We start from the raw sequence: 27,259 nt of genomic DNA on the forward strand, positions 1-27,259 counted from the left end.
ATTTTACTGTTTTATTGTGTAAAGGTTTTTGTGCACAGAAAAATCTCCCTAGAAGTGAATTCCTTGTGTGAGAGAGAACTGCCTCTAACCACCAAACAGTGAGAAAAAATCCTTCCAGAAAAGAACCCACTTGCACAGCACAGGACACTAATTCTTTCATGCATGAAGCAAACAAGCTGAACTTTGCCTTTGTCTAATGATCTGAAAATAATAAGTAAGAAAAAAGACCTCAGGTGAATGGGGTGCCACATGATCAAAATAAAGGAGTATTAACTGAGAGAGGTGTGTGAAATCAAGGCATTCACCTGCCGTTTATCTATCAAAGAGGCATGTTGTGATGCTCTCATTTTGCACTGGAACATCACAAGTCACAACAAGGTCACAACAATCAGATGTCACTTCCATCCCAAAATGTCAGTGCAAAGCTACGTAATGCTCATAAGCCATGACAGTTCTTTCAGGAGCTGATACTGTGTCAGGACATTGTGAAACCCTGTCTAAAAAATACTGGAAAAAAAAGAAAAATCACTGGTGGAAACTTTCTAAAGGGATTTGCTTCCTACTGCCAGATCTCTGCTTGCAACCTGTATGCTGCAGATGATATGAATCTATGAGCTTGAGACACCAAGAAAATGTGCTGGATGGTATTTCCTATTAAAGTATCAAACCTGGATAAATGGTTATAGAAGATGGGAGCCTACAAGAAAGATGGAGAGGGATTTTTTACAAGAGCAGGTAGTGAGAGGAAAAGGAGAAATGTCTTAAAACTGAAAGGGAGTGGGTTTGGATCAGATATTAGGGAAAAGTTCTTTACTGTGAAGGTAGTGAGGCCCTGGAACAGGTTGCCCAGAGAAGTTATGGATGCACCAGAAGTTTTCAAGGCCGGGCTGAATGGAGCTTGGAGCAACCTGATTTAGTGGAACATGTTCTCGTCCCTAGCAGGGAGGCTGGAATGAAATGTTCTTTAAGGCCTCATCAAACCCAAGCAATTCTATGATTCTATGATGTGCTGTTGGCAGCATTTCTCAAGATATTCTAGAAGACAGTGTCTCTACACCATGTTCATTTGCAGAGTCATAATCTGCTTCATATAAAATCATTTTCTATATATCTCATGACTGTGGGAGAACCTGGAACTACCTGACTGAGGAGGGAAAAGTGCCAGCCAGCATACACTGTCAGACCTCCTTGGAGCTGCTTCTGATTTCACAGCCTCCATGTATCTTATAAACCATTATCCCTGAAGATTTTTTAATTAATCTTCTTTCAGGCAACAATTTTGATGTCTGCTCAGGGATTATATGGAATAGCTGACTCAAAGGGACCTTCTAGCACTCTAAAAAGAAGTAAGAAATATGTTATCTATTTTAATCTTTAAAAATGTAATGCATGTAAAATTAGACAGGACCCTGAAACCCTTCTCAAGAGCTAAAAAATATTTGCTGCATGAGATTCCCTGCTGTAATTTTGAATGCAGGGCAAGAACTTCTCATTGCAGTAATGACGGTGAGCACATCTAAATCACCCACTCCATTATTAACTACCTGACAGAAAAACCCATGGTTATTCTGAATAGATCACTGAGACCACAGACAGATCTTATTTCTGCTAAATCAGGATGTGTACTGCAAAATGTACCTGCTGAGGTGTGTGTAACCAGTTTGCAAGATTGTGTTTTCCAACTTTGCTTATTGGGGCTATTTTTTGAAAGCTGCAGCTCTGATTTCAAGAAGACACATAAGAATAGCAGGAGAGAGGTGGCCTCTAGCTTCATGTTCTTTGGCTCAGCATGGCTGTATTTCACCACTGAGGAGTTGCCCACCTTAATTCTCTTGTTGGTGCTAAGCTGCAACACTGAGGAAAAGCCCACCTCAAAGGAGATGCAGAGTGCTTTAAAACAAATGGCTTTGATACCTCTCTGTCTGTACCCTGCAGAGTAGGCATCTTCAACTGTGCCAAGTGAGGACAAAGTGGATATAAAAAGTCTAACAAAGCACAGGAAAAAAAGTTTAAAAAAAAAGAAAAAGAGAGGTAAAATGGTTTCGTTTTCCCTCAGCCATGCAAGAAGGTCCTGCATGGTGGGATCGATGATTTGCATCATTCACTAGGGAGATAAGTGGTGTTACAGTATGTAAAGCATGCTGATTTCATATGCAGATATGATTCAATAAAGAAAGGGCACATCACAGATGTATTTGACAGAGCCAAGAGGAAAAGCTGAGTTTTTAAGCACAGCATTAGTTTTTAAGGGTAAAACCTATGTCATACCTTGCAGACCTGCTAAGGAATTACAGACCCCTCTGGGAATCTCAGATGGTACTGGCGACCTATGTTTAGTCACATCTAGATTAACTTCTTGCTTTAAATAGTAAAGACAGGAAAATCAACTTATCCTAACACAGATTTCTAAAAAAAATCAGTTAAATTATCCCTTGTGCTTCTTTTTCTCTCCCTGTTCATAGGAAAACACGAGGGCTGACTTAATTAGTTGCATTTATCTACAACATCCTGAGGCAAAGGCAAATCCTATCCCTAACTCCAGTTTGGAAGAACTATCCCACCAAATCAGACATCTGATGCCTGTCAACAAAGTTTTAAACCAAAACATACCTTCTGGAAATGTCCCTTAACTGTCACCTGAGCCCCACAGCAGGCTGAGCTTTCAGCAGTGAGGACGCCCCAGTGCCTGTTTAGCTGCTGAATGTTCCCAGACTGGCTGGAATCCCTATGGCACAGACATCCTTGGACATGCTTGGTGTCCTATATCCCATCATAGGCAGAAACATTGATATTCCAGATTCTTTGTCTGGAGTCTCTGGTTATTTAATAATAACCCGAAACAGATATTCTTATTAGGTAGCAGGATAACTAATAGATGTTCAGTGGAGCAGTCCATGCTGCAGGGCACACACTGGGCTGGTAAACATTTTTACAAGTTGTAGAATCCACTTCAGTCTGTTACTCTACACTACCAGAGCTTGAGAGTAATAGTAATTGTACAAATTCTGATAAGAGCAGGGTTAAATAAAAAAATTCTTAAAATAACTGAAATAAGCTTAGAACTACATACTTCTTACTTCCTATTCATGCCTGACCAATTTGGTGACCTTCTATGACAGGGCTGCAGCACTGGTGGGTAGGCCAGAGTGACTGACATCATTTACCTGGACTTCTGCAAAGTATTTGAGACTGTCCCACACAACATCCTTGTCTCCAAATTGGAGAGACATGGATTGGATGGGTGGACCACTTGGTAGATAAAGAACTGGCTGGATGGTGCACACGAAGAGTTGTGGCCAACAGTGAATTGTCCACATGGAAACCAGTGATGAGTGGAGTCCCACAGGGGTCAGTACTGGGGCTGATGCTGTTCAACAGCTTCGTCAGTGACATGGACGGTGGGATTGAGGCACCCTCAGCAAATTCACTGACCACACCAAGCTGTGTGGTCCAGTCACAGACTGGAGGGAAGGGATGGATCCAGAGGGACCTGGACAGGCTGGAGAGGTGGGGCTGGTCAAACCTCATGAAGTTTGACAGAGCAAAGTGCAAGGTCCTGCACCTGGGTCATGGTGATCCCAGACACACCAACAGATTGGGTGGAGAAGTGATTGAGACCAGCCCTGGGAGAAGGAGTTGGGGGTGATGGGTGATGAAAAAACAATGGAATCCTGGGCTGCATCCAAAGGAGCATGGCCAGCAGGTCAAAGGAGGTAAATCTGCCCCTCTGCTCTGCTTCTGTGAGATCCCACGTGGAGTTCTGAGCACAGTTTTTGAGCTCCCAACATAAGAAGGACATGGAACAGTTGGAGCTAGTCCAGAGGAGGCCACAAAGTTGATAAGAGGACTGGAGCACCTCTCCCATGAAAACAGGCTGAGAAAGTTGAGGCTGTTCAGCCTGAAGAAGAGAAGGTTGTGTGGAGAATTCATAATCTTCCACTATATGAAGGAGGCCTACAAGGAGAGGAACTCTTTGTCAGGAACTGTAGTAATAGGACAAGGAGTAATAGGTACAAAGAGGGCAAATCTAGGTTAGACATTCGGAGGAAATTCTTTGCTGTGGGGGTGGTGAGACACTGGACCAAGTTGCTCAGGGAGGTTGTGCATGCCCCAACCCTGGGAGTGTTCAAAGCCGAGTTGGAAAAGGCCTTGAGCAACCTGGTCTAGTGGGAGGTGTCCCTGGCATGGCAGAGGGTGTTGGGACCAGATGATCTTTAAGGTCCCTTCCAACCCCTTAACGTTCTATGATTCTGTGATTCCTCTGACATCTCAATGTCAGCACATAAAACCTTACACAAGCTTGTGATTTAAACACACACACAGAGCAAGGAAGTGAGTGTGTCTCACGTAGCAAGGAAAGACCACAACCCTCAGCTTCCACCGGGAGCACACAATGAGTAGTTGCAGGCAGAGACCTCATCCTGGCTGCAACAGCTTTCCTCGAGCTCTGGGACACAGCTTGCTGCAGGAAACCCCTGTGAAAGCTCCCCGTGGATGTGTAACAGGTCACACCATGGCTGGGGAGAAGAAGGAAGGGCTAAATGTGTGCTCCAGGCTAGCAGCAGGAACACAGCAGCTCTGTAGGTAATGGACAGAGAAAGTTAAGCTTCTCTTTCAATGACCTGAGAAGCTGAATCTGACTTTTGATTGCAACACAGCTTCCAGGCACTGTTTCTTTCTACTTTATAATTTCAGGAAAGGGTAAGGTCCAAAGGGAAAGTCTGACATACAAAAACAAACAGAACTCTCAGTCTTGGGGCTTTGATTACTTATGGATCCTCTGTGCTCTAGGAGACTTCAGATGGCAAGACCCTTCTAGGAAGCAAATGCACCATATTGTTATAGCAGGATTTGAAACACCCTCTAGTATGAATTACACAGTCTCACATAATCCGGTTTCATGCTATGCAACAGAGAAGCAGTTAAGCAAAAGAAGGAGAAAAACAGGAGAAAGGATCAAAAGATGCCTTTCACACAGCTATTTGAGAAAAATATAACCAGAAGTGTCAACTAAAATATATCAATATTTATTTTGATGCAGCTGTTGACAGTCAGTCATGCTCCATCATTGGAAGCATTCAAAGTCAGATTGGAGGGGCTTTGGGCAACTTGATCCAGTGAAAGTTATTGTTTTCCATGGCAAGAAGTTTGGAACCAGATGATCTCCAAACCATTTTATGATTCTAATAAATATAACAGATTCTTAGGGAGTACCACAGTATAAAGGTGTTTTAAAATAATACAGGATTTTAAAAAAATCATGCAGCATTTAAAATCATGCAGTATTCTCACATATCATAGTGGAGAATTAAAGGTAAAGTCTACAGTACTAGAAAAGGTATAAAGTATAATTTATCATTTTACTAAGTATGTATTTCACACAAAACCCACACAGTATAATATAAAATGGATCATAAAGACTTGGCTTGTTTTAATAGCTGCATCCAAGAAAATCTTACACCTCTTCTTGCAAGTCTTTACATTTATCCTGTCCTCAAGCCACAGAGTCCTCATTCACTTGCCATCCATTCGATATTTTGTTCATTCTACCACTCAGTTTTAGTCCAGCATTTTGTTACAGCCAACTAAACAGCTTTGCTTTAAGTAACAAAAATCTACATTTACCCACCAGTGTTTCCCTTACCTGGAAGGCAGTGGGAAACCTCAGGTTGCAGTCCTCTCATTCAGGGCTCTGGAAGATTGCATACTGGATAAAAAATAGAGAGTAAATAAGCACACTTCAAATGTTTTACATGACACAAACATCTGATAGGACTTGAAGGAACTACTGCAGTATTAGAAGTTCAAAAAACAAAACAAAACAAAACAAAACAAAAAAAAAAAAAAAAAAAAAAGAAGAAGGATTTTGTGAATAACATAGCCTGGGCCCAAAACATCATCTTGCAGACAGCCTTAGGAGCTGCAGAGCACAGCTCACTATTGCAGTACCTCACAAAATCACAATCAATATTTTTCTAAACACTCCTATGGAAAAAGGGCTGCCACTGCCATCTATTTCAGAAAACAAGTCCTGGACTTTTTCAGAGGCACTCACACAAGCAGCTGAGGTTTTCTGGAGGTCAATGCCGAACTCCCTGAACACTGGAACAGGCTGTTCAGCTGTGGAGTCTTCATCACTAGAAATATTCAAAACTTGACTGAACATTGTCCTCTGTAACCTGTTCTAGCTGATCCTGCTTTGGGCAGGGCCAGGGATGATGTGATCTCAAAAGGTGACTTCTGATATGACCCATTCTATGAAATCATGAACAAGTCCCATACCCCACTGCTCCCAGCATGCATTCCACAGATTCCTGATCTCTGCCCCCTTAGTTCACCAACTCCTAACCTCTTCCTTGGTTTTACACACAACATCCTTTTTCCTCCACACACAAACATATTGCCATACACCTGTAGTCACACCTTTCACTCATCCATCCCAGTCAACCTACAATATCCTAAACCTAAATCACTTGGACCCTTCCTAGGCCCCTTGTTTCCTCTGAGACCTCCCTCTGCCAATTTTGTGCAGTAAATCATAAGGGTGACTTCCTCCCCTATTTAGCTTGGGCAGAGTGCAAGCTTTCTTCTTACCCTGAGTGTTGCATCTCCCACCCTGTGTCCCACCTTAGATCTGACCTAACCTACAGCATCACAGAAAAAGGAAGGAAAGTTGCAAAGAAATTCTGACACTGACTGGAAAACATCCAGTGCATTCATCATGTCAGAGGAACTTAGCTGTTTATATCTAGTTGCTGCTGAGCACCCAAAACCACCTGTGTTTATTCAAACATTTAAGAGCTGTCTTATTATAGAAGTGCTGAGAGATGGACTCAAAAAAACAAAAAGAAAGACCATTTCTTTTCTCTTTGAAGTATCTGCTCGTAAGCACATAAGTGCAGTCTTCCAAAGAAGAGCATATGATCCATTTCTAATGTAGGCAAAACCGATTATTTCTCCTAGATTCCTCTATGGAAATATCTAAACTATTTTGGCTGCAGTGTTCCCAAATTAATTCAGTCCAAGGAAGATGCTCCTGCATAAAGTGTTTCAGCTCAAGCAATTAAGATACAGCAAAATGATAAGCAATAAAAGCTAGGGTGTTACTATAAGAAATGCTGGACAACCTTAACAACGCTCACTGGTATCACTACCACCTAAAATACATATTAATTCACTAAACAGCCAGATGGGCTTGTTTGCTTAAGACTCTTCCCTAGAGGTTTTCAGATTCTTCTTTTTTTTATATATGTCTTTTACAATGCAAAATACCAGCTGGCAGGCAGTACTAGTAGTACCTAACTACTAACTGGAGTTTGTGTATAAAGATTATTTTAAAATATCTGAACCAAACCCTTGTCTGGCATTGCTTACAATAAGCACAATGTTTCAGCCTTGCAAGGAGAGGAGAAACATCATCTTCATTTGTGTCTTGGTAAACCATGGTGCAGAAAAGCTAAATATGCTTGGAGAAGGGTGTATTACAGGTTGGAAAAGGACAGGGGAGCAGGCAACTTACTGCAAGATATTCTTCAATGCAACAAATTATTCAGCCACAGGACCGCAATTTGTTGGCAAATCCCAAGTGAGTGGCAAACCAGCACTTTTAGGAGTGAGGGAGGTTTCATGGTTGAGATTTGAACACCTACTTAAAGTTGCTCTAAGTGCTGACCTATAACTTCCAACCACCATTTTGCTTTCTAGGTCAACGACACCCCAAAGCCCATTTAAATGGGAAAGACAGAAACTGCTAGAGGCACTATAGTCTTCCCTGGCTCAAGGTTGAAGTGCAAGGGTAGGAAGGAATAAGATGAGGGAAAAATCAAGCTCTTAACAGGTTTTTAAAGTTGGGCAAAACAAATTAAAGAGTCATTATCCAGGCTGATGAATCCCACCTTTTGCCACAGGTCTATAGACTTCATTACAACAAAACCAGAATAGGATATTTTTCAGCATTCCCACCACCCCAGGTAATGACAGTGGTTGCTAGTGGACACTTCCTTACCTCACATTCATGTTTGTTTTCAGCAAATAGGTCGTTCATGAGATGGAAGGAGCTTAGTGTAGAAAACTTTTGAGACATGTCTACATTGCTTTGGAAAGAACTTCAGTCTTACTGACCTCTGAAATCCCATAGATTGTGGCTACATAGGACCAGATCTCACCTGTCTTCTAGGTGGCTAGAAAAGTTAATCAGAAGAAATTAACCAACCTACTTTGTAGATTTAATGCCAAAAAAACCCCTTCTGTCTTTGAATGAAAGGCAAAGAGTGTTTATGAAATACTCATGTTGTAACTTTAAAATAAACTGAAAAGTAAGGATTTTCATAAAGGGGACTATGCCAGCTATATGGTGCTCTTGGGTCATGGTAGTTCAAAGAAAGTTGAAAGATACTACACTGGATAAAAAATCAAGGAACCCTGTCTTAGCACCTGTGTAGACATCTGCTGTTCTTCTTAAAGGTTATTATTTATTGAAGAGACAGTGAGAACTACTACACATCTAAAGAGGTGAACCACAGGTGCAGAGAGAAATTGCAGGACTTCAGGGATTTGTGATAGAAGAGGATTTATCTTGAAGACCACAGGTAAATAATTCAAAAACATTTCCTCCTCTTAATGCCTCAATTAAGCGTATGACAGCAGAAGTCAGTGATAACACAAGCCACCAAATGGTTTCTGTCAAGGGGGAGGACAAAGACTGAGTAGATATGGAGTTAGAGCTGATCTGGGATGATGACAACATACTCACTGCATGTCCCAGCCATGGAGGCATGTCTGTAACACTGAGACAAAACAGCCAGGATATTGACAGATATAGAGATCTGAATGACTAAAGATGGGAGGATTTGGGTCTTTGTGTTCAGTAGCTTCTCAGCTGGAGGCTTGACAGGAACAGAGAGGGATTTGATTTCCCAGTGAACTGAACCCCACCAGCAAAACTCACATTCAGTGTTCAGTCAAAGCAGAATATCCTTCTACATGCTCTTACCAAAAATGTTAAGAAAAGACGTTATCCCTCTCGAAAGGGAATAAAAAGAAAACTGTTGAGGATTTTCCCTGTAGCTTGCCCCTGTTATTCTTGAGGAACAGATGCAGAGCACCTTATATAATTTAGCATGGTCAGAGTCCGGGGAATGACTGCAAAGGCTGGATGCACATGTGACAGAAGGAAGGGCACTCTCTTTTCCTTCTCAGCTTTCTAGGTCTGGGGGAAGGAAGGGGAAACATGTTTTTGTTTCTCCTCTGCCATTCCACCCTAGCAGAAAAAATTCCCACACACACAATCAGCAACCAAGCCTTGAACAGAGCCAAAACCCTGGGCACAGCTCCATCACCAGAGTGTATTTTATGGTCTTCCCTGCCACCTAAGTGCTAAAAGAAAACTCTACGTGCACACACCACAGCCTACACAGACAGTGCAAATGGGAGCATGAGGCACCTGGCATTACCCACAGCAACATCATGGCAAAACATCCAGAATGTTGTTAAATATAGATCCAGCAACCAGTGAGGAGAACTGCAAAATGTGGCTCCAACTGCTGTGCCCTCAGAATCCCCGATTCAGTGTAGGGGGTTGGGAAGGAAGAAACACTGGGGCTGATGGACTGCAGAAAAGGCTCAGGGGTCCTTGCTGGACAGTGAGATGGAGGCGAGACTTGGCAGCAAAGACAATGATCTTCCAGGGCTGTACCAACAAGGTTACAGTCTGTGAATAAAGGGAAGAGATTATCCTTCCCTGCCTCAGTGCTCTTTAGAGCACACCTAAATACTGAACCCAGCTTTGCCCCCCTCAAGACAAGGGGAATCTGGATAAACCAGAGCATAGAGGACTACTGAGAAGAAGGGATCTGAAGAACTTTCCAAGCAAGGAGAGAGTGGAGGACCAGATTCTTCAGTCTTGATAAGGCACTGCTTTGGATGGACTGTTAAAGGGTCAGCAGCCCCCCACTACCTATTGGGAGAGATAATCCAGAAGCAGAGAACTGAGCTAAAGACCCTCTGGATTATTCTGTGATACCTGTGACCTGTCTCACTACAGAAGTCACTTCCCCAGTTTTCCAAATCTTCCCTTAGTAGCCTCTCTTGCACTCAGCCTGTGAAAGGAAAAGCAGAGATTATATGTTCGTGTACTTCCCAGTGACGACATCCTGGCTAACAGATTGGCACAGCAGGTACATGTCAGGCCAATAAAAAGGAAAAGAAAAGGAGGCTAAAGATAATCATGGAATTTATCAGAGCATTACATCACATTCTTTTTATTATCCTTTCTTCTCCAGTCACAAACACAGCAATACCATTGACTTCGTTACCCAGGTATGAAATTAAATGGGGCAAGACAGAGGCTCAATCTCTTCAACACAAAGGGAAAAGTAAACATTTCCCTCTGCCTTGAAAGCCTGCATGACCCAGTTCACTGCCAACACCCAGATATGAGAGATACGAAAGAGAAAAGAGGAATAGATTGAGGTGAAAAGCACAGAAGTTCTTCTCACAGCCTGCCTGTTGAGAAGAGATGAACTCTTATCTGTAGTTTTGTCCAGTTCCCACCACAGAGCAGGCCCTTGTTTGCCCTTCTTGCATTAACACAGCCCCTCTGTGTTAACTAAGTTTCAGCATCATTCTCTGCAATCTACAGAAACAACCCAAACCAGCACATGATGTTTGGATTTTAATGGGATGCTTATGTTTGAGTGGCCACAGCACAGACCACGACAAGCACTGCCTCCTACCAGAAATCACAACACCCTGTGTGCTGCATGTCACTGGACACACAGTGGGGAAAACCTTGAGGGATCTTCCCAACCCTGCCTTGTCTTGTTAGGAACAACATGGGCTCCTCCAGGATCCCACACCTCAGAAGGCAGCTGTACCTTTCCCTTCCAGGCAAAAGCAGATTCATTCATTAATGTGGCCAGGTACCACCACCTGTATTTTTGTTTGAAATGCAGAAAAAAGTGGTTTTTGTTTAGCTCTGTTCTGTCACCAAGCAGCACCATTACTCATTTCAGGTGAACTTTAGTAAATCCTCTGCTGAGGTATAGCTGTGACATAAGGAACAAACAGGGTCATGGTGGGTGCAGAATAATGATGTGTCACCCACAAGAAGTTGGAAGTGACTCTGCTCAGGTAGAGATTGAAAAGGGAGGCTTTGTCAATATCAGCCCTGAACAGCAGGACTGTGTGCTGTGGTTAGTCCTGCTCCAGGATCTTCACTGCAGCCCTGAGGAAAATAAAACCCAGCAGGGAATTCAGTCTGCTTAGATAGGAGAGCTCCCTCTCTCCAGCAGACACCTGGGGGGTCTCCAAAATGCCCCTCAAAAGACACCCATTTGAGTTTATCTCCAGCCTAGTATCAGCAGTAGCTAGGAAAGATATCAGCATTAAGAATCATTTTGAGCTACTTCATCGTAAGGAGACTGAATTCTGCCCTGGAGGCCTGTGAGGGCTCCCAGCTTCCAGGAGATTTTCCTGGAGACCAAAACCAGTGTTCACCCAAGACAGTGACCTCTCTGCCTGTTCAGTGACCCTCTGGCTGGGCAGGCTGCAGGCAAGGGGAATTGAGGCACTGTAGGCTCTGAAGGGTCTCCCCTGGGACAGAGGGAGTAGCACTGCACATCCCAGCTTCCAGGAGGTGCTGAGAGTCAATTAAATTTTATTAAATATTATTTAAGTGCCAGAGTGGGAAACTCATCTGAGCACCTTGCTCCAAAAATAATTCAGAAGTCCAGGTTTCCTCAATCCTTATGTTTTAATGACCTAAAACCACACTTGAATATATACATATATATATACATTCATACACACATCCACAAATACATTCTTTCTTTATATATGAATTTACGAAAATGCACACAGACATTAAATATGTGAGTATACACACACACACACTATGAATTAGAGCATAATCACATGTTGGCAAGATACTTTATGTGTGTGTGTGTGCTTCTGCAGAAATAACTTTGGGTATTACAGAACTAATCCAATTACACACAGGTTTAGTGCACATTTAGCATAAATAAGGTTCAATCCAAGTTCCCAGAATAAGTTAATAATTTTTAATGTAAAACCTCTTTTCCTCTTGAATTTGAAATTTAAAAAAATACAATGCTGGCTCTAAGGGATAAGCTCAGTTTCAAAAAAAAAGTTGTTTTCTAAAATATTCTCGTCTTTATGTTTTTCAAGTTCTAAATTACCATAAATTAACATTTTCAATTACCCAAAGAGCATTCCTGTGAAACTTCAACAAATCTGTTTCAATCACAAGGAAAATGATCTCTGATTATTTCAATCTTTCCAGTTTCACAGACTTGCACGGACTTTGTCAGCTTCTAAAAAAGACTAAGAAATTTGAGATGAGATTGGAAATGAGATTGATTACTTATTTGTCCTCCTGTTTCTCTAATATGATAAATCAAATAAATAAACCAAATCCTTTGAACTCGTATGGTGAAGGACATTAGAAAGTTTTTTTCCACTAACTCAACTGTTTTGCTGTTTTCTTTTTTTATTCGCTTCCCATGCTCAAAGAACTCCTTGGACATGAGCATGCACCAGATGAAAAGGAGTCCTGAACACTAGAGGGCAGATAAGAAACAAACCATCAAGTTTATCCCTCATCATTCAGTCCCTGAAATAAAAATTTTCTTCTAGTAATTTTTACTCTTTTGTTTTTTCATTCTACAAGCAATTTGTGATTATTTTCACTTAAAATATCTGTGCCAATGGTCATAATTGCATGTGATTTTCATCTTCATGAAAAGAAAAATCACATTGAGACTTCAAGATTGGAGGGCTGTTAGTTACTGCAGCCAGTGGGAAATAACCCATGGCAAAAATATATTCTCTATATAGAGAGGGATTTTTGGAGCAAACCAAACTGGTACATACGCTGAGTTACAGTGACCAGCATCTAGGGCTACACATTTAATACATTTGTATTAAAAATGAGATTCACTTGCTTGGCTCTCATTTTATTGTGCTTTTCCTCACTGCAGTCTTGTTCTTTGTTTCTTCCACCCCTGTAAACACTCTGTCCAATTACATGTCCCCCCTCCTACAACTCCACACACTGAGTTTCCTGCATTTAGGTGAAAAAGATGGGATTTCTGTCACTCCCTGCCATTGATAGCCTCTGGTAGAGAGGCAGAACTCACATGCACAGCAGAAGTGACACACATTTACAAATATAAGAGGGGTTATCATAGAATCATAAAATAATAGAAGGGCTTGGGTTGGAAGGGACCTTAAAGATCATCTTGTTCCTATGCCCTGCCCTGGGCAGGGACACCTTCCACTAGACCAGGTTGCTCCAAATTCCACCCAGACTTACCTTGAACACTTCCAGGGGTGGGGCATCCACAGCTTCTCTGGGCAACCTGTGCCAGTGCCTCACCACAATAAAGAATTTCTTCCTACTATCAGCTAATCTAAATCTCTCCTCTTTTAATTTAAAACCATTCCCCCTTGTCCTAGCACTATCTGCTCATGTAAAAAAATCTTTCTCTGTTTTATAAGCCCCCATCCCTCATGCTGCCAGGAACAGTCAGTGTCTAAACATTTGAGACAATTCACTCCTATCTCAGGACAGCTTGAGCAAATGCTTTTTTAAAAAGTCAGTCACGGCCTCACATAAACCTCTGAATCACACCTGGGATGAAGCAATCATGCTTAACTCCTTTGCACATCCTTAGCATGTCTCTTCTCTCCACCAGGAGCCTGGCAGACTGCTGTAATTCAGAGGGATGCTTCAGAACTATTTACAAACACACCTCCTTGTGCAGCATTGCTCTCTCAGCATAAATGCAAATACAGCCTCTGCAGTACCTCACACACACAACATTTACTGCTATGCAGATCATGCCTAGATGCTTTGGGAAGCTGCTTTCTCATAAATGCTGAAATAAAAACCAAATCTGCTATTCTTCAAGACATTTTTTTCCTGGCATACCTCAGGCTAGGGTCATCTAGAATGTATCTTGTGGATTTTTGTTTACCCCTTGGCAGGGGAAACAAAAATAGCCAGGCTCTGCTGCCTGAGTGTATAGACAGAGACATGCAGCTGCATTAGTGGTGCTCAGAGCTTGAACTGATACACATCAGGGGCTCTCAGGACTTACTAATTCGGGGTGCAGACACATGTACCCATGCTATATAGCCTCTGGCTCAGGGTCAGCTCTCACAGGCATGCAGAAATGCAGACCACAACCTTCATGCATCCAATCTTCTAGAGAACCAAGACACTTCTCTCAACCATACAAAATGGACATTGAGAACCAGAAAAATATCCCTTTGAGAAGCCTTAAAAGAACCAGACAATACAGTCATTCCTGCTAAAAGGCCAAACACCCCCCCAGCTACACAGTCACTCCCTCTCCTTAGAGCTACAAGGAGAGAAAGCAGAATGAGAGAGCTCATGGACAGAGGTAAAGACAAGGAGCTCATTTACCAGTTCCTGTCATGGGCTAAACAGGACTATATGGAGAAAATTAATTTAATTTGTTCGCAATTAAAATATATTCTGGTATTGAGAAAGAAAGACAAGCAGCATAAAAACCACCTTCCACCCAGCCTTTCACCAGACTTCCCTTCTGCACTTCACTCCTGACTCCTCTCCCCTGACAGGGTGGGGATGGGGCAGTGGTTGGTCCCTCCCAGCCTCTCCGGGTTGCCCCTCCCTCCTCCCCTGTCTCTCTGCTCCAGGTCCCGCCTTTCCCCAGGCGGCAGCCCTTTGGGGACAGATGCTGCTGCCTGGGCTCTCCAAGGCTGTGAATTTGCTGTGAATTCAGCAGAGTTTTTATTGTGACACGTCAGTGTGGAAAGCAAAAACTCCATTCCATGACCTAAATGCAAGGGGATAATAAATTATGTACTGATAAGGACAAAACTGCATCCCCCAGAGATGAGATAAACAACAATTTGTGTCTTCAAAGTTAACATATCTCTTTCGTGCTCTTCCTTGTTACCACATTCCAATGGGCCTCACCTTCGCTCTTGCCCAACGAGCTCCATTTCTGTGCTTGGGGGAGCCCAGCCCATGAGTGAGCTCCTCACAGGACAATATAAGAAAGATATATACCTATTAGAGAGTGTCTAAAGGAGGGCTACGATGGTGAAAGGTCTAGAGGGGAAGCTTTATGAAATGTGGCTGAGAACACTTGGCTTGTTCAGCCTGGAGGAGACTGAGGGGAGACCTCACTGCACTCTACAACTTCCTCACGAGGACAACCAGAGGGACAGACATTGATCTCTTCTCTCTGGTGAAGAGTGACAGGACCAGAGGGGTTGGCAATGAAGCCGTGTCAGATTTAGGTTGAACATTAGTTAAAGTTCCTTCACCCAGAGGGTGCTTGGGCACTGAAGAGGCCCCCCAGAGAACTGGTCACAGCCCCAAGCCTGACAGAGTTCAAGTATTTGGACAATGCTCCAAACACTTGGGGCGATCCTTGAGGCTGTCCTGTATGGGGCCATGAGCTGGAATCGATGATCCCTGTGGGTCCCTTTGAACTCAGGATATTCTGTGAATCCATGGACACAGTACGGGTACAAATGGCAAAGCATTCTGAATTTGGTTCAGTATAGGTAAGGAATTACCCACATGGTTTTAAAAAAATGCCTGCTTGTAGCATCAGATGGAATTGTGTTTAGAATTCCTAAGAACCTGTTTTCAAGAGAAAAGAAGGGAATGGAAGGAGTAACTATAAAGGTGACTACGATCGTTGTGGACAAGGATACTCAAAAAGCTCAATTTGGCATAGGAATATAAAGGTTGTGGGAGGATATGGTGACTCATACTTGTAAAGGCTGAATGTCAAGACAGTGGAAGAGTTAGCTAACTTTAAGTATGATACTGGCACAAGATCAATGGGATATATAATGTTCAGAAATAGATTTAGGTTGGAAAATTACAAGATGATTTCTAGCAATCCAGGCATGGTGGTTTTGCCCAGGCAAGATTGATAAGGTTTGTCATGGACTGAAGAAAGAAAAAAGTTGCTTCTCTTTGTACTACTCGACTTCATCTTCTTCCTCAGATCTCAGAGGGAGTTTGTTAGATTGAATTTCTACTGCTGCAGGAAGGTAGGATAAGTGCTAACAGTCACATCTCCTACTTCTTGAGAAATCATATCATAGCAGCTCTTCCCAGGTTTCACACTGGGAGGTATGAAGATTAGTATTATTTATCAGGCATCAAATTATCCCAGTGATTGTGCTAAAAAATGGGTTTGTTTTGGAATGGGTGTCAGAAAACTTAAAGACGTGGTATAATTTGGTTTTTTTAGATATCACTGTCAGCCAGTCTTTTAAGCAGCAATTTGGTGCTTAATTCCCATTTATTTAAATGGAACTGAGGCAACCAAATGCCTCAGTAAAACTGGCCCTAAATTTTTTTTCATACATAAATCCCTGGTCAAAAAATATAACATAGAAAATCTGTGCTGCTGTTCTTTGGCCTTTCTCTAGACTCAGTTTTGAGCTCTGTGGTTCACTGAAGACACCTTAGTCAGAGTATGTGCTTGCACATTATTGTGAGATAAATAACAACAGGAGCTGGGAATGCATAAGTAATTCACATGTGCCAGCAGGAGCGAATCCTCCACCCTCTTTAATAAAAGGATACTCTTCAAAAGTACCTCTAAACCTCTGCAAGAAGCTGTATGGAGGGGAGAAAATAAATCCCAGCACATTCATTTGTCCTGGTTTTTTAACACTCAAGCGAATCTTGCCCATATATTAATTTTGCATGCATTATGCACTTGGGCTAAGTACTAACTGCATATTTGTACTTACCTAGAAGAAAGGAGGTCAGTGCTAGAAGTGTCCTGGATGGCAAACTGCTTTGCTTTAAACTTAATCAAATAGTGAAAGAATTAAAAGTGATAACGAACCTACAATAAAGCAAGGAAATGTTACGTAATCAGGCCCACTCATATAAATGGATCTGAAATTCCTGCTTATTTAACATTTTAAGTTTCCTCTGTTGAATAATACATAATCTATTGAACGATTTAAGTTAGAACACGGAGCTGAATGTTACATATTAAATATTAAGTGTATAGCAAGGAAAACCGTTGAGTTCCTTGCAGGCATGCAGCTCTGGGCTCAGTGGTTCAGAGGGAAAGAGGAGGGCATAGTCCCCATGTGGGGAACCCTGGTGGAAAATAAGGATGGAAGGAAGCAAAGGAAAGATTTCTGTCACTGGCGGGCTTTTTTTCTGCAATTTTAATGAATCTATACTGATGTGTGTCATAAAAATAAGATGTAACTAAATCTCCTCACATCTCTCCAACTCTACAGAATATTGTTCATGGAACAGTTCCTTTAGCAGCAAAAGGAGTTGTAAGAGACTGATAAATCACATCAGTCAGGCGGGTTGCAGAATGTTAAGAGTGTAGTGCAGTATTTTTCATTCTTGTGATTATTTATTTAATGTTTCCGATGGGAAAAAAAAGGTCTTTTTATGGTCTATTATCCCTTGAAATGCAGATCTTCACAAAGTTGAAAGGATTTTGACAAGACAAACTAAATAGAATTTATGCCAATTATTTTGGTGCAAAAATTTATTTGACTATGTTGCCCTCCATCTGACCCCCTAAAGAAGGAGCCACAGCAGTAGATGTTCAAGAACACAGTGAACTTCGAAAATTTGTGAACTACTCAAAACAGTCAAAGAAACAGGACAGCATATGATGTACTACAAATCAGGGACATCTTATTTAAGTGAGCGGCTAAAAAAAGTAGATGGTTGAATGACAAACCCACATCAGGGCTATAAATGAGAAGTTTGGGAACTTCTCATAAAGTTTGTGCCTTTAAATATTCTTGATCATTGTTTAAATGCTTAACAGTGTACAGAGCACCTGGCGTGGTCTAGTTGGACAAATTCAATTAGTTATTCTGAACACTTCAATCATCTAAACTGGAAAAAGTTGGCTAATACCTGAGAACAGGTCAGAGATTCATTTTTCTAAGAGCTGGTCATAGTAAATCTCATGTTCCTGTGTAATCACAGTTGAAATTTCAGCTGGTTTTAGCACAGGCTATCTGCACTGACACTAAGCAGTTGTGCTAAAAAGTACAAGGATATATTTCAACCTTAATTTTCTCAAGTGGAAACTTCCCTGCTTGCTTTGTATGAAACGTGTGACCTGCTGTTACACTGAGAGTGAACAGTGATGGATGTTTGTCTGGGCAGTGTGAGAAATAGGGCCCTCATTCTTTTATCTGAAGCAACTGTTCTTTCTTTCATAAACCTAATTACTATTCACTGTGGCGATGACTTTTATTGAATTATTTATCAAGATTTGGACTCTGGGAAAGGCTGAAACAACACTGCTACCATCCCTTTATGAATCCATTAAAAAGGGAGCATACACCTTGCTCTTGAGCAAAAACACATCAAGGATTTTTTCTTGTCCACGATATTTACCTCAAGTTGAAACTAAAATATAAAATACCAGAGAAATTAGTTGTGCATCCAGAAATATACTTTCAACACACAGCACCTCCTATGTGTTTTCTCTGCTTTATACTTTTCTAGAGAAAGGATATATAGGTGTACTTGTACATGCTTCAGCCTGTAGCTGTGCTGTATCGAATGCTGTACAAACAGGAAAAGAAGCCCCACATCTCTCAAAAGGCACATATCAACCTAGAGCAGTTTAAACTGTTCTTTACTGCCCCACAGAATCCACACAGTACCAAACTCCAGGCACCAGGTTAATTGAACACCTGAGCTTTATTATTGCTCATTGATATTTTCACAGAGATAGAGGTGGGTCAGCAGGACTACATACAGCTAATTAGACACAAAAAATCCCCACCTTGGATTAAGTTTGCTAGGTTTTAATTGCAACCAAAGGAGCAAGAGGTATTCACAAGCCATTTGAAGGTTTTGTTTTGGTACAGATGTGGGCAGATCTATTTAGAATGTAGCTCCTGAATGTAAGAACTACTGTGATAAAAAAGAATTAAGCATACAACCAGCCAGTTGTGATGGAGAGGCCATTGCAGCAATGAAAACATTTCACTAAGCAGAAGAAACCTGAGGCCTGCCTGAAATATTCTTTAAAAGCATTAGGGCTGAATATGCAGTTTAAAACATTCAGTGGAAAACTTCAATTTCATGCTGACTTCGTTCATTTTTTTTACAGCTTCCTCTTATAGCATTTTGTGAAGAGGAAGATTTTCTAGGCAGTAAACATTCCTATGCAACAACACATTTGGATAAGTGTTTAATTTCAAGTATATTCTTATTTCCTGTGGTTTGCTAAATCATGTGCCAACTCAGCTGGAAGCCTCAGGTACTGCACTGAGCTTGTGTGGGCAGGTTTGGGGCAAACGGAGGCTCTGGGGGCAGCTTCTGAAATTTCCCCTGTGTCCTACAGAGCCAATGCCATCCAGGACCAAGGGATGACACACTTAAACCCACAAGGGGGAAATTTGATCCATCTCACCTGACCTTAATCAGCTTTCTGTATGCCAAAACACAAGATTCAGGCTTCAGAAAACTCACCAGCAACATTACTGAGCCTCTTGTTATCCTTGTACAAACATCTCATCCCTTTCTAATAGACTTTCACTGCTGTTCTCAGGACTTTGCACATCCTAATCACAAGCTTTTGGGGAAAAAAGTATTTTTATTGGTTGAATCTGAACTCCTGTTTAGTTTCAGTGACTGTGCTTAGCTCCAAATGTTCAGATATAGGGAAAAGATAGAAGCTCTTGATCTACTTCCTCAAAAATACTGGTATTTTTTAAAAATAGTATTAAAATTCATAGCTTTGCTTCAAAGAAGACCTCTCACAGTGTTTTATATTAGAGTCATCACCCTTCTTTGCACTCACCTGAGGTCTAAAATATCCTTTTTGAGATAAGGCATCATTGTATGCATAGTATCTCAAGTAAAATGCACTTTTTTTTTCTTAGAAACCGCTAGCACACTCCATATATAGCACCATGTATTTTTCTGCTGTGCTGTTTAACTCTGCAGTTGACCAAACCAAACCTAATTGAGGTTTTTAGTTCAATGAAACTTATTCTGAAGCAATTAAAACTGTAAAGGTAGTCTCATTTTTCTCTCCACATAATGATAACCATCCCACTTTGGACCAAGTGATTGTTTGAGATATTTCTCAAGAAAGTAAAAGATATTGTTTATACATTTAAATACATGTAAAAGTTGATTTCCGATGCTCCCTACACCAACTGTGATTCCAGTTACAACATAAAAGGAAACTTTAAAATTCAGCCTTCTTGAGGAAAAAAAAAGTCTATCACTCTGAGTTCTACTTCCGTCTGCACATTCTCTCAGACACTCTTTATGCTTTCATAATCATATTATCTGGCTTTTGAAATACCTTCCCCTTTCCATGTGAAAGCCTGAGCTATTGCAAAAGAAACCATGAATCTGCAACTCATCAGTGTACTGCTGAATGTGAATAATGGAAGCCAATGGAAGAAAAGAAGTGATTTTTTCCCCCCATCTTGTCTCTTCTAATCTCTTTCTCTTAGGTTTGTATTTTGGACAGTGCCTGTAGACAGCACTGAGAGAAAGGTGGGAACCAAAGGCTAACTGCCAGGAGTAGGGCACAAAATTAATCTTGATTTCTGTTTTTATTTCCTCTTTGCATAGCTCTAAATTTGATTTTTTTTTTTTTTTAACTTTCTTTTCAGGTAAAAAATAGCAATAGTGTGGATGCAACAGACATCTTTTTAGAGATGTGAGAGAGTTCATTTGTGGAGGTGAAAGGAAACAGTGAGGAATTAATCAAAGTTAAAAATCAAAATCAACACAGACATAATCTCGTCCATAGTAAATCAAAAGATCCCCATCAACAACAAAATAAAGAAATCACAACTTATTATTATTATTATTATTATTATTATTTGTTATGTTTCAACTGCAAATTGATTGAAGATTCTAGATGAACTGGACTTTTGGGATGTGCCAAAGGTCTCTGCAGCAGGGCACTAGCAATGAGTCTTACCCCATGTTCAGCAGAAGTTATCTGTGTGGGAAAAGACAAGCCCTCTAACATGGTTGTAAGCCCATTAGAAGCAATGTTAAGAGCCATTGGAGGGATGGATAGTTTTTGATGTAAGCCAGAAGGGCTAAATTGTAATTATGGAAGTCCTGCTACATAATTAGACAGAAACATGCCCTTCTCATCACCAAAAAGTACCAAGAGAAATTAATTTTCTTATGAAAGAAAATTAAAATTTAATCTCTTGTCCTGGCTCTTTATTTTTTCATCAGTCCAATTAAATGGAAAAATACATCCCTATTACAAGTATGGCCTGCAAACCAGACTGTCCTTAGGAAGCTGCACAGTACCACGATTGTCCTAAGCCTTCAGGTACTGCAGAGAAACAAAACTGATCAGCAGTGTGGTCTTGCTAAAAAGTAAAAGTTTTTCTTACCCACTTGTTAGATAACATGGTTAAACACTCATGCAAATTCTCAGAACTCAAGTTTAAAGCCTAGGTTGTTGAAAGTTGCTAATATACTTTGTGGTGTTGTTGGGGTATTCAGGGCTGAGAGACAATAAATTAACACAGACAACTGGATGTTCTTGGGTATTAAATTTCATCGGGCATAAAAAACAACAATAAAATGTGGGATGAGGAGTAGGGAATGGAAAACTCCCTAAGGAACCTTCTGGACAACATATTTCATCAGCAGATATGAAAATAAAAATGCTGCAGTGAACACAAGGAGGTATCCAAAGTGGAAGCTCACAAAAGCCACAGGATATTGTCTTAAGCAAACCAGGGGAAACACATACCACGGAAATTAAAGCAATCATCTTCCACCTATGGACAGATACAAGCAAAGGATTTAGGAGATGATGAAGATGGGGGACCAGGATATTCCGAGGCAGGCAAGGAAAGAGCCACCTTCCAGCCATGGGATGATAAACAGGAGAGAAGTCTGACTTTATCTGCTTTCACCAGCACCTCCTGTGGTTGCTTCTCTTCTTTTATCACACCAGAGCCTGAAGTGACAAGCATCATTCTTCATATTTGCAGTTCCACCATCAGTAAAGATCAAAATCCCTTTCCCTAATGTTGCCCTGAGAAGTTGTGGATGCCCCATCCCTGGAAATGCTCCAGGCTGGATGAGGCTCTGAGCAACTTGTTCTGTGGAAGGTGTCCCTGCCCATGGCAAGGGGTTGGAACAAGATGATCTTTAAGATCCCTTCCAGTCCAAGGCTTTCTATGATTCTAATGTTTTAAACTTCTCGGGTTGTCTGGGTTATTCATTTGCACCTCTGCTTCAGTAAGAATGTTCAATCCCTATATTTACTTTATTATTATTATTTTCTAGAGAGAAATGCACACAAGTACAAACGCTTGAGACAATATAAACCTACAGTGTTAGGGTTTCAGAAGTGTGTGGCAGAGAAGCAGGTCACAGAAATATCAAAGACAAAAAATTTAAGATATTTTCTAAACAGAAATTTCAAAAGTTCCAAATAAAATTGGTAGAGGATATCATCTTAATTTTTAAATTCCTATTTTAAAATGCAGTTTTCACAGTAACAAAATGCAAATTCGACCTTCTTACAACACTGCCACAATATTTTCCCCATGCTGTTCTTCCCCCATTCTGGCTGCAAAAATATTTATCACTAATTCTGGTTCCCGTAATCTTCTCAAAAAGATTCTGAAATCATGTTAAGAGTGAAGAATTGGAAGGATTTGGATCTTTCTTACAGTAGATAAGCACTTGCAATTTCTGGAGCCGTGCTGTGAGACCACAAAGCCAAGCTTGTCAAAGGTGAGTGAGAGCTGGGTAAGCAAAGATCATCTGCAGCAGAGTGTCTTTGGTGCAGCCAGTCTCCCAGATACACCAATATTGATACATCTGCAATTCGATAAGAAGGAGATTGGTCAGTCTTCCCAGAGCAAATCTTTATGGAATAGCAAAGGAAAAGGAGGAAGGGAAAGGGGAAACTGCTAGAATTCACCTGCCTCTGTTACGAAAAGTTCTCCAGCAGCTGACTCATAAGCATTCAGCCTTGTGGAAACCTGTAAATGCTTTCCTGAAAAATTTTGCAACTGAGAGGACTGATTTTGAAATATCAATCAGAATCAGTTCTTCCAGCAGAGCCAGGACCAGGATCTTTGCCTGGGCTTATCTTTCCTGAGCTAACTCACTCTACACAGACAACTGACTGCCTTTGTCCCAAACATCTTTCTGCATTCTTCCCAAGTCAGTGCTAACACCATTATCACTACAACACAACAGTAGCCAGAGATAAGAAAAACAAAGTGATTGTAAAAATATTCCCGTTACAAAAATGCGATTGTCCTGATCATCTCAGAGACAAAAGCTGCTTTTTCAGAGTAGTGGCAGAGCATTTAACACTACCAACTGCAGAGGAAACTGTTCAGTACAGCTCAGTCCACTGCTAAATTGCAAAATGCGCCCTGTGGCAGCTTTGAACACAATCCATCTGGGAGAGTTCTGCCAGCCAATGCGCATGGGGTATAATAAAAAAGCTATTAAACACTTCTTGAGTTGCATTCTCAACCCTGAGCTTCTTTTAAGGGACTTAATACAGCAACAGTGTCTTGCCTGAAAATACATTCAAAGAATCATCACGGATCTTTCACATAGGTATTTCAGCTATCAGAGCAATGTTATTTGGGAAGGTCATCTTGGCTTTCTGTCTCTAAATGAGATCTTTACACGGAATTCTTGCAACCCCACCACCATCACTTTAAGTTTTAGTTTTTTCTTCTGTAACATGTCTTGTTATAGTCTGGTTCCAACTGCTTTGAAAGAAATAGAAGTATCAAGGTATTTTTATTTTCCTTCTATTGACTGATTAGAAGATCCTTGCCCTGAACCTAGTGTGTGCCCTGAACTCCATGACTTCTACACAATGTTCTGTGAAAGCCAACATTTTTCCTTTCCTTTTGCATGCTCCTCCCAAATCAAATGACTGTTGATTTAAACAGGAAAAAACAGTTACTGTAAAAGGCTGTGTTTGATTCTATGAGAATTAGAGGGGATGTTTGGTTTTTACTGTTTTTAATTACAAATCTTGTTTGAAAATATTTAATAATTTCTTTTGTTTTCAGAATCCCTTCCAAAATTTTTTTCTCTAAAAACACACAATCATAAAATACATTTAGAAACAGTTTTTCTCTATGTACTGCTTTATATTAAAAATGTGGCAATATATGTCAACAGCCCTAAAGCTTCTGCTTAGTTAGGGGCAAACTCCCCCTAAAAGTTTGACCTCCTTTGCTTTCTTCATCACTATGGACTTAATAATTTCTCCGCCTGAAACACAGGGTTTAATCTTGCAAGGTCTTGAACTCAAATGCAAACATTCAGGTCCTTACATTTTGTCTGTATGTTGGCAGGTTTGTTTCTCAGGAATTTTGCTATCTGCACATACCTAAAGCTCATCCCCTGCCCCCCTTATCCCTCTCTGACTAGGAACAGCCTTTTCCCTGTCCCTGAGGAATGCAGTCCTGCCATGTTCATTGCCTGCTCGGCATGAGATTTCAAAGGACATTTTCCTGGCCTGCCACAGGCTTATTTTGTGTTTCATTAACCTGTCCTCCTTTGCCAAAACCAGTCTGAACACTGACCTTTCACCTCACTTTTTGCACTTCCCTCACTTCACCCCTCATTCAGAGCTAGTGAGAATTGCTAATGTTTTCAAATGTTGTTTTCTTGTCTTACCATTGAGCTCCTGCCTTCAAGGAAATTTCCAGAAACTTGCAGTGGGCTACCTCATTATTTTCCTTCAAATACCTCCTTTTCTGTCAAGCACTTCACAAACATTGCATGGTTTAGAAGAAAAAGCATAGGACTTAACGACACCTGAATCCTAAAAACAAGACTTGGAGAATTACAGGAAAATGGACTCTAAAACAAATATGGTGGGAAATTCTTCCATCTGCCCTTTGGAAAGTGTTGGGTTAAATAGGTGTGATGAACCTTTACAGCCCCATTGTTCATGGATCATAGGCTTCACATCTTCCCAACTTTTTTCCTTCCTAAGCTACAGAAAACACAAGAGTAATCCACTTGGCCATGACAGTCTTTACTCTAACAAGTCTGTATCACATGGGCTATTGTCACACTTTATACTTTTCCAATTAACCTCGAAGTCTTTCCCTCCAAGGAAAATTTCTGTTTTGCAGGACATAGCAAAACACTAGAATTTCTTGATAAATAGAAGTCGTATGGAGTAAGTGAGGTTGGCTCTCTAGAGAATTCCCTTTTAGTCATTTGAAAACAAAAGAGAGGAACTAAAGAGACAAATTTAACCCAGAAATATCTGGAATGATGTTAAAAGCAAAGGACTGTGCAGTAGTATCACACACTATCTTGTTTTAGTACCAAGTATGACCAAACCCTGCCAGTTTCAGGCACATGGGTTCAGTCTAAACTTTAGTAGGCATTCATCAGGAGATCAGGTTTCCATCTCACTGGGAAAACCTAACAAGGCTGTTTCTGGTTAGGCGATAAACCCTGGATGCAGAATCCCAATGCCACACTTTCTCCTCTAAAATAATAAGCAGTGGGGGTTTTTTAACATAACAGTTACTGTTGTAATAAAGCCCTTCTATGTCCAATGAAGCAGAGTAGGACAAATGTTTCTCCCCATGGAATTTTCCAGGATAGCAAAGCTTGTGTTGATTTGCATTCAACACTTCCTACCATTTTACTCAAACACTGAATCAAACAAGGATGGAATTAAATCATGCATTTTCACTTCATCACCCACTGAATATACTTTCACATACAGAATCCTTCCAAGTATATCACTGAGAGCCAGACACCATCTACCCCACACTGAGTCTATGCAATCAAGTCTCCATTGAAAACACAAATATAGAGCTGGCTGAGTGACTGATAGGCAAATTAGTTCCTGGGCTAAGCCCTGCAGGATGGGCCTAGCAAACTGAGAGAGTATTTGATATCTTCTAGAAAACCAAGGAAAAGAAAAATACAGAAAAATACAGAAAACTCTCAATTCAAGAATTACAGTTTCATACTACTCTCAGTAAACACAGATGTCAGAAATAGAAGGTTGCCTTGATGTCTTTGCCAGAGAAGGTGAGAAGCTATATTCATTTTTTTGAAAGACAAAGACTCCAGCTTTTTTTTTTTTTGCAGTCTTCATTGTTCTTTCACACAGCTAAGGCATATTCCAAACTCTTTGGCTCACTGAAGGTGTAATGCTCTTAAAAATGTTCCAGAAACCGACCTCCAAGAAACCCAGCCCCACAGCTCTAACCCAACCTTCAGATATATGCTGGTATCATCAGCTCTCATTGAATTAATCCTCAGTACCTTTGGCTTAGCGTAAAGGCTGACAAATCTTCCAGAGCCTGTTCCTGAGAGTGTACTGGATATAGAGCTATGGTTCATACATCACTAGTTTGAAAACTATAAAGAATCGAGCAACACCTCCACCGGATACTTTTTACAAATAGCTACATCATCATTATCAATTCAATGAAGCAAAGCAGATAGGAAAGAGAGTAATTCAAATTTCCTGTGTGATTGGACACCCAGGTGTCAGCACAGTTGACTTATTGGTTTATTCGATATAGTAGACACCGCTGAGGTCAGAAGAGAGCAACATATGATTCACCAGGTTCCTGTAGATTTGAAGTATCACCAATCTTAGCCACTTAACTATCAATGTACTTTCTTCCTTTATATGTAATTGAGGAGAGGAGACAAACTTGCTGATGGCACATCCAACTCCTGCATCCAGATCATTGATAAAGATATTGAACAGGACTGGACCTAGGTTTGAACTCAGAGAAACACACCTCTGGTGTCCAGTCACCAGCCATATGTAGCCACATTCGCTACAACCCTCTGAGCTCTGCCCTTCAGCCAATTCACCATGAACCCCCTCATCCCACAGCTGGACAACTCACCCACAAGGATGCTATGAGTGACAGTATCAAAAGCCTCACTAGGACCCAAAAACACCTCCTTCCCCTCAACCACTTGGAGGGTGACTGACATAGAAAGGTATCAAATTATTTAAACAGGACTTCCCTTTTCTGAACCCATGTTGACTGTGCCTGATGACTGTATTATTCTTTAAATGCCTTTCAACAGTACTCAGTATCATCTTCTTCATAAATTTTTTACAGGAATTGAGGTTAGAAAAGCACATCTGTAGTTCTCTGGGTCTTTCCTCCTGCCTTTTTGTAGACTGGAATAGCACTGGCAAGTGTCCAGTCAACAGGGACTCTCCAGACTCCC

General features: G+C 40.9%; 1 protein-coding gene across 3 annotated transcripts in view; it reads right to left on the minus strand.

The window, feature by feature from the left end:
- Positions 1-27,259, minus strand: part of FAM135B (family with sequence similarity 135 member B) — a 271,218-nt gene that overhangs the window by 209,520 nt on the left and 34,439 nt on the right. For 2 of the 3 annotated variants that reach the window (XM_032134040.1, XM_032134030.1), the window contains exon 2: positions 5,645-5,707. The gene's annotated coding sequence lies outside the window, so the exon portion shown is untranslated. Of the gene's footprint in view, positions 1-5,644; positions 5,708-22,719; positions 22,825-27,259 lie in introns of those variants that run through there. The other variant, XM_032134049.1, reaches the window with a different exon arrangement.

Source organism: Corvus moneduloides, chromosome 1, assembly GCF_009650955.1.
Source record: "Corvus moneduloides isolate bCorMon1 chromosome 1, bCorMon1.pri, whole genome shotgun sequence".
NCBI classification, from domain to species: Eukaryota; Metazoa; Chordata; class Aves; order Passeriformes; family Corvidae; genus Corvus; species Corvus moneduloides.